Here is a 14,652-nt window from a genome sequence, read left to right as displayed (position 1 = left end):
GATTTATCAAATACATTCTACGGTAATTATTATCTAAAACATAATAACAAATTTTCCATTAAGCTCATGTTGAGAGATACCGTAATTTCCGGTAAATAAGCCACTGTGATGCAAAATTCTCATTAAGAAAAATGGCCGAAGGAAAAAAAAAATTCGCCAGAACTTCGTCTTCGTATAAGCTATACGTAATTTTCATTCAAGAACTAAAACAACACCAATATCCAAATAAAATCATGTAGGCTACTTCAAATACAAATACTACGTAACAAAATTCGCACATAAAAATTCATTAGAACCCCTTAAGGCCCCAACGGGTGAATGAAAATTTATTGCATGGGCCATTATTATATTTTTTTTTTGAATTATTATTCATTAGAAACTACAGCACATAGTTTCTCGTACTAAAAGTATGATAATCGAATTTTTTTCTTTTAATATAATTCAATAATCAATGAATTTTCATCTTGCAGAAAAATGAAATGAAAGGGAAATAATCCTATTGAATGTGAAAACATATTTTTTTTGTAAAGTGTTGGTTACATCACGTAAATATATGATATTTATGGATAGTCTGATGATCCAACTGTAATTTAATAAATCGGTTGATTTCCCTAGATATTATTAATTATTCTACGTCTTTAATTACAAAATGTCACCATCATTCTTTAGATAAACAGTGAAACTTCGCTACAACTATACCCGATATAAGATAATACCTCTACAACAATATTTTTTCTTGGTCCGCAGAGTATCGATATATTGAGATTTCACTGCACGGAGGACAAAATAATAGATTAATTTAACTGATGAAACAGTGAAATGGAATACATCAAATATATTAGATGAAAACTGGAATAGATAATATATATATAGCCTATATATTCCGATGCTGCCTGAGCAATTGACCAGTTTGAAAAGTGGCCGGCCAGATCGTGAATTGGCCAATTGCTTTGTAAACTGACTTGGCCAATGTCCGAATTTTGGGGTTTGGCCAGTCAGTTTTAAAAATGGCCGGGAATTCCTGATATTGTGCCCAATGTCCGATGACAAAACACATGATTCGGAGTCATCGTCAAGTTTGCGTATTCTTTCGTGATAATTATGATCACGATAGCCATGGCAACTCATCCTATCTGGTGTCTCACGACGCGGTAATCATTTTTTTCTTCAAAACTTGACAGAAAAACTATTTATGACCATAAACGCATTTGCTAGTCCTTTCACCTGGAAAGCGAAAGGACGTGGGTTCGATTGCCCGCACATAGGAACAGTTTAATTTTCTCTCTTTCCATATATTTTCGCATCAGCCAGCTGGTAAAAAACCTTTGCATGGATAGCGGAAAGTGAAGTCACCCTCGAAAAACTATTTGTCTATAATATTATTTTTGTATTTTTCTCTCAAATATATCTTTTTTTTCTCTCTCTCGTCACATATGGCTAATCCAATACAGTCAATATATATATAGCCATGTATCACACACTGGCAATAGGAAAAAATGGATTTCACGCCTACCGGACAGTCTTACATCAACATATCGAACTTTCGCCTGGAATCTCCAGCCACTTCCCGAATTGGCCCGCCAAAATTCGAATCATTTCTGAAAATCGGACTTTAATCAAAACTCTTGATCAGTTCGCGAATTGGCCGCACTTCGGGCTTTGGCAGTAAACATATAAATAGATAAAATTTAAATAGATGATAATAACAATTTCCCGACAATATCATAAAATCGATCATTTTCACAACTTCAGTTTTTTTAGAAGACCCGAAAAATCATCAATATGGTCGAATAACATGGAAAGTTTAGAAAATTTATGATAGTGTTGAGCCAAAAAATTTCTCCTAACTTTCTGAAGAAACCAATCCACCAAAAAAAAGAAAGAAAAAAAAAATCCATGATAGAGTCCATAAACACATTTGCTAATACTAATAAACTAATACTTCATCGTAATCGATTCATAGCGCAGATGACACGAAGTATGGTTGGTCAGTGCTATCACATAGAGATGAATTTAATTTGAAAACATTAATTAAAATAGGATAAATTCTAAAGAATCAAGAGGGAAAAAAATTCCGATTTTACTCGAGACCCTATTCAAGTACCTATCAGAATCACAAAATTGGTATTTCAATCACTAATTAATCCATCTTAATTGAATCATTAATCAAATCTCCAAGTTTCATAAACCAGTGAACTGAGAAATTATGTTTCGCTAATTAGTTCACGACCAACCTAAAATCAATCAATCTCTCTCTCTCCCTCTCTCTTTAAAAAAAAATTTAAAAATAGAAAAAATTTTATATTAATTGCATTCGCATGCTGAAATTTCTTTTTTCGACATAATTATCAAAAATTATTTTCTTAGAAAAAAATTCTGTAATTTCAAATTTAATTCTTTCCTTGCCGACCAAAAATATCGTGATTATATTAACAAGAATTCGGCATTTCGATAATTTTGAATTATTGTTTAAATGAAGAATTGTATTGTTTAAATCTATAATTTTTAGATCGATCGTCGCCAAATTTTTCATATATATACCAAACAGAATCCGGATTGAACGATGGGCTACTTCAAAAGTTCGTCAGAGCTGGGCAAATGCCCGAAATGGGCGAAAAACCATCGGTCAACAATGGTTTCTCAGCCTCAACAATTGTTTTCGGAATGTTTACTTTGGTTACCGTGGTTCGCTAGCAATGCGTTTCAGACATGTATATGCCATTACAACGGTTTGTCACTTCTTTAATGCTTGTCAGTATTATTTATAACATATTATTCCTTCATAGTGGTTTGTCACTTTTTCCAATCCTCCCAGTTATTGAAGAAAACCCGGGCAGCGCTGGGTATTATAGCTAGAACAGTATAAATTCGAAATAGTAAACATTTTATAAATATCCCATACTACTTTTCCTTTTTTCACTTCTTATTACGAAAATATTTTAAATATACTTATGGAATCGACTGAAGAAAATTAATTGCAGGTGGCCATGGACAGGAATGAAATATTTTTAATTTGTATAACATTGTAATTTGTAATTAAGTATTGGTTTGATGAATTTAGGTGTGAAAATCGCTTATTATATATTTGTGTTGTTGTTATTATGGAATTAAAAAATTTTAATACATGTAACAATAAATTCACAAAATGAACGCACGTATGAATTAGAAACGAAAGATCTTGAAATTTGAAATTTTTTGAACTATATACTGCATCTACTATGTTCTATATCTACTATCTAATGTGTTCGTTAATTATTTTTTGTTAATTGCATCGGAATATTTTCCGGAATTACAGAAACACGCAGCAGCTTTTATATACTAATCAAGCTACTGATCTTAAGTGTTAATTAATTGAAATTATCTCCAAGTAATTGTAATTCTTCTCTAAGTTCCCATTAAAAATTACTTTTCTCTTTAAGAGTTTATTATCTTAATTCGCAAGACACACACACACACAATTGTAGTCTTTCGTAGATTATTATTTCTTTCTCAGAAAGAAAATTTGATGGGATTGAAACATGTTTGCAATCAAATTCATTTCAATGGGGCTTTTAATTTCAGCATTCTGAATGACATGGTGAGGTTATAGTGTTATTTGTGCACTGTATAAATAATAATTAATGGATTCTTACACTTGACCATCAAATTTTTTTTGACGGTGAACACCATGTTTCCTGTCATCAGAAGAAAAGAGCACCATATAGCAATTCTGATACACAAATTGAAATTATCATAACTAAAATCCCCTGGAATATAAATAGGATGGGGGCCCCCTGTATAATCAGGGTTTCCATGTGCAAATACCTCGTGAGTATGAAATCGGGCACAATCTATTTATTTATTTATTTATTTACAATCCAGTATAATTAGATGATCACAGTGTGCTAGACCACGGCGCTTGCAAACAGAGGATTGAAATGTTTATTACAGTCGACGCTCGATATAACGATCCCTCCTCCCTTGTCCCATCAAAAACGGACTTTATATTGGAGGGTCGTTATATCGAAATTAAAACGCATATGATAATCGTTCTATGAAAACATTTGGGACTTGGTCTACCTATTCGAGTAATGGAATGTCGCTATAACATGGAGTGTCGTTATAACGAGCTTCAACTGTATATGGTAGCAAGGAATTTTTGACAAATAAAGAATTTATGAAACTATGAGACATCGACAAATATGATATGATTCATCGACAAAAATCTCGCTTCATGTTTTAAATTTTCAGTTACTTCTCGGTTTCATGAAATTTTGAACTTTTTTTAGGTATATATACATATATGTTTGTTGTGGTCAACGTCTGGAGTCTGAAAGCTTCGTACTTAAATAATTCAGACTTTGAACACTGACCAGTCCAGGAAGTGGCCGAAAGCTTTTCAGCTGCTTAGATTTCGGACACTGGCCATAGCTCGCGCATATTTCGACTATTCATTGAATCAGCTCCTTATACCTTAACTTGAATGCTGGGAATGTGCCTGAATCCACCTGAAAATTTGATGGAAGATTCAAACATATTTTCATTAAAATTTATTTCGATAAGAGTTTAATTTGAGCATTCTGAATGGCACGGTGAGTTCATAGTGTTTACGTTTTAATAAGATTAATGGATTTTTAAATGGCAGGGGTCTTCAAACATTTTGAGAGGCGAGCGCCATGTTTTCCTGTCATAGGAAGGAAATTCTGAGACAAAACTGAGAAATCAACAAAACGCGAAAACTTGAAAAAAAAATTTAGATGGAGCTGTTTAGCCCTTCATTTGGCAGTATTGCTCTCAAAAGCAACACATGAGTTTCTTATATTTTTCAAATAAAGGTGTCGTCGTATATTTTGCGTTCGTTTCGGCACTGATGCTCCTAAACATTCGATTTTTACTCGTGAGCTGTTCATAAAGTTTCTACAATTTCCAGCAGAATGGCTCATGGACCATGGCTAACGTCACCCTATTTCTTGGTAAATCAAGCAAGAACAATTTTTGACTCTCGCATTTTGAACGGAAATACCAATGTGTGGAGGAGACATTTCTGTACATTCTCCAACAATGATAGAAAAGTAACTTTGCGTATAATATATGGCATTTTTAAACTATTCAAATCTACGTAAATCCTGTAACTGCAGTTATAGGATCGTGAAGTGCAACAGCCAATTTTTTTTTTTAATATTGACAATTTTGTTTTTGTTTTTTCTGTAATAGTATTCAAGGTATTTCATGTGCTTAATGTAACCACTCGGGTGTCTATGAATAAATACCTTCTGGGCATGAAATCAGGCACAATCCAGTATATTTGGATAATCAAGAACTTTCGAAAGATTATGACGTAGATTCCATAGTTGATTGTTTTTTATTCCTCCGTATATTATGATCCGTCCATTGACGAACATTGATTATTGATTATGTGTGAATGTATATGTGCAGTATATATATAATATTTTTGTTTATTATCCTGAAGATATTTAATAAAATTTGCAGACACACCCATCCTCCGGGAACGCTTCGATATCTCAATGATGGTCAGATGGGAATGAGATGGGAAGCGGGGTGTGTTTGGTCTTCTGAGGTCAAAGTATATTTGAATATTCCTGTGAGCACGAAGCAGCAGATTGAAAATATCGAATAAAGTAACGATGATTTTTTTTTATAAATTTATATAAGAATCAGGGCAACAATTTTGCAATTGGGATTTGGGGAGAGAGAGCAGGGTTCTCCCCGTATAAAAAGTTTTTTTATTTAATTTTAATAACTATACAACCTCTTGCAACATGAATAATGTATCTGAGTTTTACACGTTATTTGGATATTTTTCTAATTGGAAGTACGCTTCTAGAAATCACCCTGTATATAGCGACTCTTCATTGAAAATCAACTCTTTATACCTCAACTCGAACGTAGAGAATGTGTCTAAATCTTTGTAATAGCAAAACATATCTTCGAAGTTTCCAAGCAAAACCTCCAATTTTAATAAAACCATTTTATTTTTCCAGATAAATTCTATATACCGTATTTGGAATATAATAAGTAAAAGCCAAGCCCGAAGACCAGTAAATCCTAGGTATTACTTGAAAAACTTTGAATTTACCGAAGCAGACTTGAAAACTACACATATACGTTCCCATGTTAACATTCCAACAGGACCGAAGCGATGTGGTAAATGTCCGAAAAACGCTCGTAAATGTTCTTTTTCTGGGCTTCTATTGAACCACAAAACCAATCGGTGAAAGTCCATTTCGTGCTACAAGTGGTTAATCAGCACAAACTTTTGCGAATCTGTTAATAATTAATCATTACTAGCATATCATAGCACATTATTGAATATTTATCATCAGTTAACTATATATTAATTATGATTATTAGTTGATTCTACGTGCTCTGAATTATAGAGCCCACGTGCCCTAAAAATATATCAGTTTCAACTGATAATAACGATGTTTATTGTCATTTCGGGCTTTCCCAGTTAACTTCAGTGAATAATAACTATTTAGTTTTTTTTAATCAAAATTGTATATTTTTTAATGAAAATAGTCTGACTATGGAACTAAATTGTACTAAACTAATAATTTAGTTTTATATATACGAAGCGTTTGAATTCGAACTAGTTTAAAGTGCTTTTTCTTAATGGGTGCACACAGGGCCACAATTAGGGGGGGGGGGAAGAACAGGCAGGTCTGGTGCCCTGGGCACCAGACCAAGGGAGGAGCAAATTTCGCCCTTTAACCTGTGCCAAAATGCTCCCCTCCCCGGGCTGACCAAACACCTAGTCGCTGCCCTAAATACACACACCCAGCTGAGGACTCCTTGACCAAACACAGGGAATCTCAAGGGACCCCCCTGCCCCAGTCACTATCGAGAGTGGTGTAAATGTAAATGCAATTTTGATAATTCCCTTCTAAATCTGTTTCGTTTAGAAAAACCTTTCTGTGAACACAGCGGACCTCCTGCGGATACCGGCGGTGTCGTCGGACAGCATTTTGAGAACCACTAATTCAAACGTGCGAGAAAAAATTACAGGATATTTGAAACCACCATATATGAAAGCGGCATTTATCAATTACTAGTGATAGACAGTTATTGATATAATGAGAAAATATTAGGTATTAACCGTAATTCGAGACTTTCCTGCCGCAAACCTCTGTTTAACGAAGGTCATAAAATTCACTAGAAATTACAGATATAATAGCAATTTGAATTCTTACCTTTTTTACGTGATATTTTATCCTAATTTCGTTCACACTATTTACAAAAATATCGTCCTATGATAGAACGTGTACCAGAGGTAGAGCGTTTCTCACACAAACATTTTACGAATGAAGCCCCATGCAAAAAACTTTGTTTGGTTTCCGTAACCACGTGATCTTTCACGGTTAGTGTTATTACCTCCTCCAACCAATACTAAAAATCCTCCCATCATCGATATAGGTACCTCTCTCTATCGAGTATATTATTATTATTATTACCCTCCCTGTTCCATTAAAAAAAAATCCTGTCGTCTTTAGGCAATATTTTCGCATAAGGTGCGGGTTGTCGACCCTGCTCCTGTGCGCTACCAGGTGGGGCCCAAGTCTCAACCACCCCTTCCTATGATGGAAACCCCCCCCCCTTATTTCTCTTGAATATTCTTGTATGTAATATGTAAAAAAAAGGGGTAACGTGGAATACAATTGGGCCCACACATGCTAGACTGAGAGAGAGAAATAAAAAAGACTTAAGGGGTTCATAAAACGGCAATGACCCACTGTAGGGCACATCGAACGGAAGTAGGTCCCGCTCCCATTTTTTTTATGTATATAGTATGTCTCAGGAAAATATACCCCCTTCTTACCCAAAAAAACATTTTTGCATCGCGTATCATTCTTCTCAAGAAGTTTTTCAAGGTGGTTGTAGAATGAGGACAGTGCCGTAGGAAATAGGGTTAACGATCAGCACGAGGAAAAAAAAAAAGAGGGGTTTAAGAGTTTGAATGAAGGGGGTAAAACTCCTCGAAGGATAAGTTTGTATTCGTGAGACTTTCACTAACCTTTCTTAGAAACTTGCGAATTTTCCTCATCATTTCGATTCATGAAAATCTTAATTTATCTCAATATTCATTAAAATAATGTAATTCGGTATCTTCAAGTCAGTGGTGTGTATTCAGAGAGGGGGGGGGGGAGGGGTGATGGGGCGATCTCCCCAAAAGACAGAAATACAATGGAAAATAATGATTTTATCCCCCTTATAAAATGCGGGGCGCATATTCACAGTACGTCCTTTGCTTCCATTAATTTGCCCACCTCAATATATTGCGCTGGATCTGCACCAGGTGGCGTGTAACTCTCCAGTTTTTTTTTGCTTCATATCATGATTAATAAAATAATTTATAATTATTAAAAATTAATTTCAATTTTTGGGTAAATATACATTTGGACTGACTTGCTTATAACGAACACGGATATCGCGAAATTTCACATATAACGAAGTTTTTCCATTTCCCGTGAATTTTTTTTTGCTTATCTATGCTCATCATGCCAGCGCGGATATAAAAGTTCGCGTATAACGAATATTTTGGCTGTTTTTTTCTCCCCGACTTTTCTATAAGTGGGTCCGACTGTAATTAATTTACAGTATACAATTTATAATCGCTGTGTGGTCTGTGGGTATCGCGCTGGGCTCTAACAGTGAAAATAAAGATTCGAAACCCCATTGGCGGCGCAGTGGTGGTCGGCTGAAGTTAGTTTTCTTCGGTTTTCCAACTTCAAGACGTGAATGCGAACCAATCTCCCATTTGAAAAAGTCGTTCTGCGAGAGCCGACAGACCTACAGCACACGATACTTATATAGCAGGAAAATTCAAGCACATTTACCAGCTTCTCTTCAAAATATGGAAAGCAGATAGCGGAACCAGCAAGAAAATGAAACAAGCACAATTCCGTCAACATCCATAATTTAGGGATACCCATACACTGAGAAGAAATGATGTGATGGAAAAGAATCTGCGCATGCTTCATTTTCTACGCAAAGAAGATTGTTTTATTGATGATGATGTGGATGCACATCCCTGTTCACATCACAGGGTGTGATGTGCACAGGAATACAACCAGACACTTTGCCAGCTGAAATGGGCATGCAATTTAGCACCCTTCACAATGTTGGATGAGTGGTAAAAGAAATGCAATTCTGTACTTCCAGAAGTCCAGCACCCGGAGCACAAGCAAAGCCGCAACTTACGGCTTGGAGGAAGACGAACAACAGGGTCTCGTGCCCCAGGTACCGGACCACGTATGAGCCCATGTCATGGGGCCCATGTATAATGGTAAGCAAATACTTCAGCTAGATAGGGGAGGGGGCTTCAGAAAAATTGCGTCTCCCGGGGGGGGGGGGCTACGATGCTGTTAATGCGGCCTTCATTGAGGAGCACCAAATCACCTTCTTTAATCAATCGTTCAACGTAATGTGACACAAATATATATTCTCTGCCTCCGGGTTGCAACGTATCATCCACCATGGCCCACGTTTATCTGAAAAAGCCCCAATCGGACTGATGGGTGACAATAGACCCACCATCTTCCCTTCCTCCCAGTTGTGGTCCTGCAATATAGTAATTCACTATACCTTGTGAATGTCAAATGTAAAAAATATATGTATTGTTTTCCTACCAGCCATAAGATCGGGCCATAAAAGCCATAGGATGGGGTTCACCATTTTACGCGAGCACTTCCTCGCAGTGAATCTCGAACACCCCAAAACCAGAAGAAACCCCCCCCCCCCCATGGTAAATCTGACGCAAACTAGATCATAATGTAAACTCTTCAATGCAACTTATATAGGACGGTTCAATTAGAATGCCAAGAGTCATAATTGTTTACTCAGCAACAGCTAAGTGCCGTTCACTGGGAAGAGGTTATCCAGGGCTGTCTCAACAATATCATTGCCTCCCCCCCCCCCCCGAGCAAAGCAGTATTCCGATGCCCCCCCCCCTTTTATACATTACTGGAAATACCAACCTTCCAATTTAAATATTTTTCAAAATTATAACATCATATCTTCCTGTCAGGGAGTCTCCCCCCCCCCCTTAAGCACTCGACGCTCCCGGGTTCGGCATCATGAGTTAGGACGGCCCTGTGTGGTTACCTCTTCCTTTTTTCATTCAGAAGTAGATAAAACTACACTCAATGCCGGATTCCTTGATAAATACTCTCCATTGAACCCTAAAAAAATGTCCTATACCTTGATAAAAGTGGTTCAGAGTTTTGGTTGAAAAATAGGGTTTTGTTATTTGTTGATATAGTAACGCCATCCGTTGTAAACATATATAAGGGATACTGCCAAGTGTTCGTGTGCATGAGTTTTAATTTTTAAGTTTCAAAATCTGGTTATTGTATCTGTTTGAAGTACAAAATATTGAATTTAATTATAAAATATTTAAATATAAATATATTTGAAGTAATTCAAAAGAAAAGAAAGTGTTATTTGTTTCTGAAGTTTTTTTACATAAAATATACAATTTTTTTCTTTTTTGATGTCTTTGGTTGTGCAGCCAAGTCTTTTAAAGACTGCATATTTATCTCCGTAAAGGCCTATCGCATCTAGGCCTTCACTCATTCGGAAATATTGAGTCATGCCACTTATTCAGTGGTGCTCGAACATCGCTATGGAAATGGGTAGAGACGCATCCCCCCCCCCACCTTGTTCAACATTTCTCAACCTGTAGTCCTCACAGGCACGATCCTCAATCAAACTTGAAATTTAAATTCAATTAACTTAAAATTCAGTTTGAATAAAAACTTATTCAACTAATTACCACCAACCAGTTCAAATTTATATAAAATCCCGGATGGAAGCGTGTAACCAAATAATTAAGCGTTTTCTACAAATTGTTTCACATGTTTTACTGATCCTTTTAGGTCAAAAAAAGGTTGAGAAATGTTTATCTAGTTGTACTGTATGTGGTAAGGCTGGACAGACACCCAAAAATTTACATGCCCGACTTGAAATAATGAATGCCGAAATCAATATTTTAAATGTTGTTGTCGAACACGTGGATGAAAAAAATACATGCCCGGTAAAAACTTTCGCATGCCCTCGGCATTTCGGTTAATAGATTTGTCCAGCTCTGGTCTATAGTGTCCTTCTCGAACTGCCGCATGAGCCAATTTTCAAGCATGTCTATTATACACTCATAAGCGGATGAAATAAAGGTAGCTGCCTGTTTGTTGATATCATTTCTTTGTGTCTTCATGCGATGCTAGTGATTTGATCACATCGATCCATTACCAATACTACTACTACTTAAGCGTATATGAGTCCATTACCACTGCGGAGTCATAATGCATGACATATATCTATGTATGTATAGTATTGCAATGTGTGTATGTGTTTCATCTCTTGATACTATCTTAGATGTGTTCAAAGAGATTGAGATCAGGCGAGCTAAGAATTTTCATGTCCTGGACCGGAAGGTGGCAAAGGAGATTCGCCAGTGATACACGTAGGACAGTGGTATATGGAGAGCGAATTTCTCACACGATTAATTTTTCGGGGTGAGTGCAGTGCCATTTCGCCAACACGGCAGATATCTCTAATTCAATTGACAATGAGTGTATATCTTGTTGCATACTGTTCGCAGAAGATAAGAACAGCGTACGGTCTTTCGTTGTTCCGCTCCATCTTATTGACTATACAACAATCGACTGAGCCGAGAGACACCCAGGCTGTATCCCACAAGGTGATTTCAACATCGAAGTGATTGTCCCATGGGAAGCCGAGCGTCTCCGGTGATGCAATAAACCACTGTCCTTCGCGGTTTTAAGCCAAACATTCCGATTGCCTATATCTCCAAAAAGCTGGTTCCCCATTTACAGCCCTATACCACGCAGAGCCATCCAAAAAACCTGTTTTTCCGGTGTGGCTGAGGAGATTTTACTTCCAAAAACCGGTTTCTGCTCGGCTCTGCATCGCGTAGAGTGGCGAGACTGGATCCGGTTCAATATTGCCAAAATTAAAAAAAGAACGCGAAACTGCTCAGTTATTTGTAGACACCCTGTATATAAATAAAGGAGAAGGAAAAATTTACGAGCGTTATCCGTACGTAACACCCCCCCCCCACCCACCCATCCTTTTACTGGGTCATTGTCACCGAGGATCAACGCCTTGCCCTTGAAACTAATTACAGCTAATTAAGCGAGTCTTTTAATTGCTTTTGTCTGTGACGATGGTGTTGAACGGCGCGTTAGGATGATCATCAGAGGTAAAAAGAGGGGGGAAAGGCAGACATTGCAAGAAATGGCGAGGAAAGACCGCTAACGCCATCTGTCTCGGCCAAATATGAACTACTGTGAGAAGATCCTGATTATTTCCGCAAAACTGGAAGAAGCAGAAATCAATAAAACGTCTCCCGTGACGTCATGGTACCGGAGAGGCATCTGATTGGATGATACACGTCGTGTGTCGGGTACATTATACGCACAGTATGTATCTTTCTCTCTCTCTGGCGTGATATGCATCTAATGTTGTTGTCAATCGATAACTATGCTCGATGTTCAATGTTGGGGGGTGGGGGTGCCTTGTAGATGGGAACAGGAGAACTCTCGGAACGACGGTACCGGTAGTAGTATGTAGTCGTAGTAGTAGTAGTAGCAGGAGAGAGAGAGAGAGAGAGCACACACATCCGTAGAATTTCCCCGTCATTATTTCCTCCCGCATTTTCGGAACGTCGTTTACTGTATATACTGTATGTGTGTGTATGTCTCCTCCGTCTGCTTAACATTATCAAGCCATGCATGATGTAGTAGCAGCAGAGCAGTGATTATGCTGCTGCACCTCGTGATTATGTGCAGTAGCTTCTGAATTCGAGGACTCTGGTTGGTTCAAAAGAGCATTCCTAAAGAGAGAGCGAGAGAGTTCTGTCAGCTGGTAATGCACTGCTAAAGGTCCACTAATCTCAGTTTCTGTGACTTTAATGCCGTGATGAATGTTATGCTAATTAACTTGCATTGCACATACTGTACGTACATACGCATATATGTGTATAATAATAGATATAATGTATCCACGTGGAAATCCCTGCATACAGGAGTGTGAAGGAAACTTTCACAAAGTACTGTTTGTCATAGAATTGAATGCCAGGAATTGAAAATCTAATTAAAATGCGAAATTTCGAAAATATTTTGAAATTCCTGTAAAAGTTGCAGCCTGCATAGCGTTGGTTGAACTCCTGATTTAAAGTCACATTGAACTCCTAGGCACCTTGAGAAGATCATTGCTAGTAACTTATCCATAAATGCATTAAAATAATAAATATATTGTTTTTTTTGTTTTTTTTTTTTACTGTATTTTTAGATGATAGATACAACAGGAACACTCACATGAGTATCTATTCTGGTTTGTTTGTGCTAGGAGTCCTGAACTGGTGACCCATGAACCAGAGCTGTGCAAATCTAATGTTCGACATGCGCAGGGCATTTAAAAACTTTGACCCGCTATGAATTTTTTTCGACCACATGCCCCACCCCGGGGATATACAGGGTGTCCTGTAAGTCTTAATGCGGTCTTTATCTCATCAACCGTTCGTCTTAGAGGTATGGGTCTAACTTAAAAAATGCTTAAAATGTATTCAAAAATCACTCTGTGCCAGTTTTAACTTAGTGTAAATAAAGTGTGTCAAAAAATAAAAAACATCTAAATTTTCATATGGTCCCCTGCACAGTGCCGTCTTAACGCATGGGCCCACCCGGGCACGGCCTGGGGGCCTCATAAAAATGAGATCTGGTTGAAATTTTCGAGAGTAAACATGTTAACATGGGTGGTATGTTTAGGACATTAGAAAAATCACTTAGTCCGGGGGCCCACGATACTCTGACAGACCTGCTCCTCCACCCCTGTCCTCTAACTTCGGATTAGAAAGCTATTGCTCTGTCTTTTCTGAGCCCAACAAAAAAAATCCATTTTGCAAAAACATCCAAGTGCAATATGCATTGGCATATTTGAATTCAAAATCTGAGAAAAGTTGGAAATGAACAGCATATACTACTGGAAAATGCTTCTTCCCGTCATTTAAAATATTCTCAACTTTTCTCCGATCTCAGTGCATACCTGCAGAAAAGGTTTTTTTTTTTGTGCCTCGGGGGAGACAGGGCAACAACTTTCTAATTGGATTTTTGAGGACAGGGTGGTCGAATTAAAAAGTTAATTTTTTATTTTACGGCACACTGTATTTTCCACTGCTGAGACTGGTACTGGAGTCCTTTTTGAACACATTTTGAAAAAAAAAATTGAGTAAGAGCCCTACCACACACCACGGCGAACAGTTGATAAGATAAAGGCCACATTACAGGACATCCTGTATAAAAAAAAAGGCAAAAAAAAATTAACGTTTTCGTTTTTTCACATTTCTTCATCAACAATGATGTGCAATTGTTCCTACACACATACTTGAAATTTCACAGAAATGCTATCTTTGGTATCCGTGATGCAAATGTGTAGTAAACGTATTTCAATCTATTTTCACGTTTTTAATATTTAGCAGCCTGGTGCGATCATGGGCTCTCACATTCTGCATCTGGGTTCAAAATAGAAGCATACACTGCAACTGAGCTATTTAGTTAGTTCCGAAAAACGGAGAATCTCACTTCCAGCGAAATAGTATATCCCCAATAGTATTCACGAAAGAAGAGAAAAGACTGC

This window comes from Pholcus phalangioides, unplaced genomic scaffold, assembly GCF_987345545.1.
Source record: "Pholcus phalangioides strain wild (caught in Gottingen) unplaced genomic scaffold, Ppha-v1.0 ptg000001l_1, whole genome shotgun sequence".
In the NCBI taxonomy this organism is placed as follows: Eukaryota; Metazoa; Arthropoda; class Arachnida; order Araneae; family Pholcidae; genus Pholcus; species Pholcus phalangioides.
The sequence above is the reverse complement of the archived record's forward strand: the minus strand, read 5'-3'. Positions refer to the sequence as shown.